The sequence below is a fragment of the Ictidomys tridecemlineatus genome, chromosome 13, assembly GCF_052094955.1.
Source record: "Ictidomys tridecemlineatus isolate mIctTri1 chromosome 13, mIctTri1.hap1, whole genome shotgun sequence".
Lineage (NCBI taxonomy): Eukaryota > Metazoa > Chordata > Mammalia > Rodentia > Sciuridae > Ictidomys > Ictidomys tridecemlineatus.
This window is the reverse complement of record NC_135489.1, coordinates 96942182-96948216: the sequence shown is the minus strand read 5'-3', so window position 1 is coordinate 96948216 and position 6035 is coordinate 96942182.

The window sequence follows — 6035 nt, the reverse complement described above, 5'->3', positions numbered from 1 at the left end:
TCATATAAAGACAAACAGACATGTGTCTCTATCCATTGTCATAGAAACGGAGAGAATGTGCAATTTCAATGCTAACGGTTATATTTGAGAGAGGGTTTAGAGTAACTATTACTGATTTTCCAAATATCCTGAGAAGCAGTTTTTATTGCTTTTACAACATGGAAAAGGAATCAAGAGCCTGCCTAGCTCACTACAGCTTTTGTGGTTCATGCCTGTGGGATCACCCAAACCACATTTCGACCGAGGCCTGTGAGATCCAAATGGCTTTTTAAATCAAGCAACAGGAAACCTTGGATGCCTATTTTCTCTCAAATTTGGTTAATAGGAGCCAGATGCAGAGCCTCGGGCCCACTTTCATTGTCTAATGGTCTGGTGCCTATTTACCCGTGTGCTCGGGGAGCTGAACGTATTTGATTCCTCTACATCTTTTGTTCATTAATCCCTTGGACACATCAGCCCTATGTGCCTGAGACCTGCCCAGGGTAATGAAAAGGGACTTGAAGACACTTCCGTGGGAATCCAAGAAATGTCTCACTGCTTCTCCGAAGCCAATGAAATCCGAGTTGGAATCCTTGTCCCGCTCTGCTAATGTAAGACCCCACCGCTGCTCTCCACATCCCGGGGAGCTGATCCTCAGCAGAAGATCCTGCAAGCTCTGCTGTGCTCTGCACATGGACCAGACCCCCGGGGTGCTCCCCCATCAGGCCAGGCACACGCTGCGGGGTGAATGGCCCTCCTTCCCTCCACTGTGGCAGGGAGCTGGGTTCCTTGGTCTGGGGAAAGGGCACCTCCCGCAGTTACAACTCCTCCCCTGTTCCCAAAAACCAGTCCCTGTGCCTGCAGCCTCCCTCCTGGAGAGCTGGGCAAACCACCTCCTCCAAGGTGATCGACACACACACCGCACGCCACACAGGACACACACAGCACACGTAGACCACGTGGACACTCCCATACTGTTAAGGTCTGTAAACAAGTCAAAATAACACCTGGCATTTTGCCAGGGGAATGTTAGAGTTCGTAAACAAGTCTCGATGGTGCCTGGCAAAATGCCAGAGGGAGAGGTTTGAGAAGTAACAAAAGCGAGCCATTAAAAGTGTGGAGATTCCTTATTGGTTGACTGCTGTATCTAGCTAATTAAGATAAGCTGTGCAAAATGTATAAATACCTCTGTTGTCCTACAATAAGTGGCTCCTACTCCTGCTGTATCAACGTACACAAGTTGTTCGTCACCTCCCAGCTATTCTGCTGCAGCTGGACTGCGGCACCATACTACACACACACCAGGCTGGCATGCACAGGTGCGTGCGCGTGCACACACACACATACACACACACACACACACCACACACACACACACACACACACACTTGGGGAAGTTGAAGTGGCTTTTGAACTCATATTCTCAAAATGGATACATCTTGTGAATGGCCCCGAGGCAAGATTTTTTGAGCCACATGAACTTAACTACAGTTCAAAGAAAGCATTATATTTCCATGAATTATCCAGCCTTCTTGTTAGTAATTTTTTCTCTTTAACCATACAATCTTGCTCCTTATGCAATGTGCTAAAACTTTGGTTTATAGCACGGAAGCTTATAGTGAATCCTATTGGTGTATTAAAGCTGGAGCTGAGAGTTCACTCCCCAGGTCTCAGTGTCTCATTGTAGTTCATCTAACAATTATGATGAGAGTCAATGTCGTCCTGCAGGGAAACCACCGTGTCTTGTGCCTGGCACTGGCTATGTGCCCAGTAAACACCAGCTTTTGAAACGAGCCACATAGTTTGGCCCTACACAGTCCCACAGCATGACCGTGCACAATCTTCATCTAGTCAAGAATGTTCTCAGGGAGTAGATATTTTTGGTTCAAAATCATCCAAAAAAGCTAGCAAGCAATTCACAGAAGAAATGCAAAGGGATGATAGTGATCAGAGAGCATAAATTGAAGCAATAAGATCATTTTCTTTGGCCTGGTTGACAAGAATGTAGGCGACTGGTGGTAAGGGAAAGGGAATGAAAATCAAAGCAGCCTTTTAGAGGATAGTTTGGGGGTGATTTACTCCAGGAATCTAGAATTAAGAAACATTTACCCAGGTTCTCAAGACTATAGACAGGAAGCTATTAACCGTTCATAAAGACAAACATACAGAGACAACTTCAATGTCCATCTATAGGGGCTGTGTTTTAAAATAAGGTTAATTCTGTGCGATGTTACTCCATGCTAAAAAGAAGGAGAAAGTCACATACTGACACGGGTTAGACTGGGGAAAGAAATGAGTTGAAAAATAGTGTACAGAACTTCCATTTAGTAAAATAGAGGGAGACACATGCTTGTGTGTGCATGAGGGCTCATCTGAATATGTATGCATGCGTAAATACACAGAGAACATTGGCACACACTGAGAGCGTTCTAGGAGGGACGTCACAGCCCACTCGTCATGGTGACTCTAGTATGTGTGTGTGAGAGAGGGAGAAAGAGAGACAAGGGACCTGGAGGGAGATTTCTTTATGGTCCCCCAGCTGAGCTACCTGAACAGGCTTGACCCCTGTGCGTTGATGCCGGACAGCAGGAGGCTGTGATGTGATAAGGACATGAACACCATTGTCCCCACCCACAGAGAGGGTGACCTAGGGGAACCCCCCTACTCCCCATTGAGGCCCCGACTTTCCTGCTTTGCGGCCGCCTGCCTGCAGGAGGCAGTGCTGCCCCACGGGAACCCAGACACACCAGGCTTGGCCAGCCACGCTCCTTGTTGGTGGCCTGAGGACCTGCGGAGTTGGCCAGAAACAGGTGTTTAGTTTGTGTGCTGTGTTCTTGCCACCAAAAATCCAGGTCTGAGGCAATCCCAAAGTCCCCAGAGCACGTGATAAAACAGTTTCTTATCTCCAGACCTGAGTAGTGTTTCCCATCTCATTAAGGACATGTGCCTGAAAACGCAGTATTTGGAAATGTGACCACGCTTCTCGGGTGTGAGGTTGAAACAGCAGCCTGACCCCTTTCTCCGTCATCTTAAAGGCATTCCAAAGAGGAGGAACCCAATGGGGACAGTTGCTTTGTGCAGAACACTTGCAAACTCGTGCATCTGTCTCCTAGCCAGCTCCCTGGGCTCCAGAAGCAGGCAGACCCCCGTGATAGGAATGAGGCCCGAGCTCCAGTGTGACCTGGCAGTGCCTCTTGGTGACCAGGGACAGGGGGTAGAGCGTGGGAATCCCATGCAATCTCATCAGTATTAATTTAAAAGCTGGAAGAATATTGTTTGGGGAGCAATCAGTTTTCTACAAAGCTACCAAAGAATGGAAACACTTTTCTTGAGAAAAAAAAAGAATTAATTTATTTTCCAGAAACTTTTCTCATTTTTCAGAGCAGAACCCCCACTGGATGAGAGGAGGGCCTCGTAAAAGAGACTCCAGAAAACCCCTTTGCCTTCTACCTTGTGAAGACACCGTGGAGAGACCACCACCCAGGAGCCAGGAAGCGGGCTCTCCCCAGAACTGAATTGTGCCCTGGTCTTGGATCTCCAGCCTCCAGATCTGTGAGGGACAATTGTTTATAAGCCCTCCCCAGAAAATCTTTCTTATTTTTAGTTGTTGCTATTTGTTGGGGTGTGAGTGCATGTGTGTGTGTGTGTGTGTGTGTGTGTGTGTGTGTGTAAGTAAAATTTGGGTCTACATCAACTACTAAGTACTCCATGTATGACAAGAGTCATGAACAGACCCAGGACTATAGAAGGAGTCTGGGTTACTACTTCCTAGTTTTCATGTTTATGTCTGGTTTTTGCATCATTAAGACTGCTAGGTGGGCTGTGGCTGGGGCTCAGTGGCACAGTGCTTGCCTGGCATGTGTGAGGCACTGGGTTCACTTCTCAGCACCACATATCAATAAAAAATAATTAGTCCATTGACAACTAAAATTAAACACACACACACACACACACACACACACACACACACACACACACACACACTGCTAGCAGCTCAGGAGGCTGAGGCAGGAGAATCCAAGTACATAGCCAGCCTCAGTAGCTTAGCAAGGCCCTCAGCAATTCAGCAAGACCTTGTCTCTAAATAAAATATGAAGGGGCTGGGGATGTGTCTCAGTGACTAAGCACCCCGAGTTCAATCCCTGGTGCCTGAAACAAAAAGAGAAAAGAAAGAAAGAGAGAAAGAAAGAGAGAAAGAAAGAAAAGAATAAAGGAGTGGTAGGCAAGTGGTGCACCCCTGAGCCACACCCTCAGTGCTCACCTGCTCTTAATGGTGACATGCTGGCTTTTAAAACCTAGTGTGACAGTCTCTCCCTTGATTTACCAAAAGCACTGACTCATTCATTCATTCCATTCTTCCAGCTTTTAAGTTAATGTGGGTGAATTGCATGGGATTCCCACGCTCTACCCCCTGCCCCTGGTCACCAAGAGGCACTGCCAGGAGCACCTGTCAGCATCGTCACACTGGAGCTCGGGCCTCATTCCTATCACGGGGGTCTGCCTGTTTCTGGAGCCCAGGGAGCTGGCTAGGAGACAGATGCACGAGTTTGCAAGTGTTCTGCACAAGGCAACTGTCCCCTTTGGGTTCCTCCTCTTTGGAATGCCTTTAAGATGACGGAGAAAGGGGTCAGGCTGCTGTTTCAACCTCACACCCGAGAGGCCTACCTCAGAATTAACCTGGGAGAGGAGTCTCATACATCATGCAGCACCCACTTTAAAGGTGCATGATGTATGAGCCCGAGTTCAAAGCTGCCGGTCTCCTTTGGTCTTCTCGGTCACCCGGTGAGAAGACGAGCTGAATTCATACTGAATCACTTACATAAAACCATTCGTCCCGTCTGTTACATCACATTTTGTCTTGTTGTTTTTGCAGAGCTGGGGATCAAACCCAGGGCCTTGCACGTGCTAGGCCAGGGCTCCACCACTGACCTTACCGCCAGCCACCACCTCGCTCTGAATGAGGACGTGCCTGGTTTTCAAACTCTAGTGGGATCATCTCTTCCTTGGGTTTACTGAAGATAATGATTCAGAGGCTTATCAATCGCCATGGCGACATCTGGAGAATAAACAGCAGTCAAGAAGCAAGTGGTTTGGGGTGGCAGATCTTTGAAAAGCCTGAGTGCTACGCTAAGGTCTCTACCTACATCTTAGTTGTCACTTTAATCCTATGAGGAAACTCAGAGCTGCAGCAGTAATAATGTGAAGACACGTTCCTGATGTGTCCTATTTGATGTCATTACCCTGTCACTGTGGAAAGTAAACTGAAACATACCCCGAATGTCCACATCTATAGAGAAGAGCAAGACCTAAGGCATCTGTGGGAGTCCTAAATCTCTTCTCTCTGCATTTGGTTCAGTCTTGCATTTCGTTTTAGAAAACCTTAAGCTCTGGAAGAGAAACAAATGTCTTGTGATGTTGTGACATTGCTAAGAAACTCAACCCCAGTAATAATAAAAGAAACACAGGCAACAGTGAAAACATATGTTCTACTCCTTGGCTTGAGAATATGGCCACAGTCCCTCTGGATTGATGGGTGGTATTCACTGCTGAAGTGGGAGGGTCCCCCACACCCCTGTTGGGGACAGCAGTCTGATATAGGTGGCAACTTTGTGTGTGTGTGTGTGTGTGTGTGTGTGTGTGGTGCTGCGGATTGAACCCAGGGCCTTGTGCATTGCAAAGCAAGCACTTTATCAACTGAGCTATGTCCCCAGCCCCGGTGACAACATTTTTAAGAGGCAGCAGTTTGGGTAAATAGGGTGCCTTCCATAGTTTATTCTAAAAAGATGATCAGGTAGGTCTGGAAAAAAATGTTAACACAATTTTCATTGCTATATTATTGTGCAATCATCTAAAAAAGCTACCATCTCAAAATCACCGGCTTTTCTCTCCATCCGAATCCACCTTGTCAATGCAGCCACCGCCATCCCTCACCCGTGCGTGCGCTCACAGTGGTGCCCTCGCTCTGGCTTCCCGACACGCCCATCTCCCTTCCTCTCCAGGAGCCCAGTGCAAAATCCCTGAAAGGCCAACGACTAGGCCAAACCTGGCGTGCTACT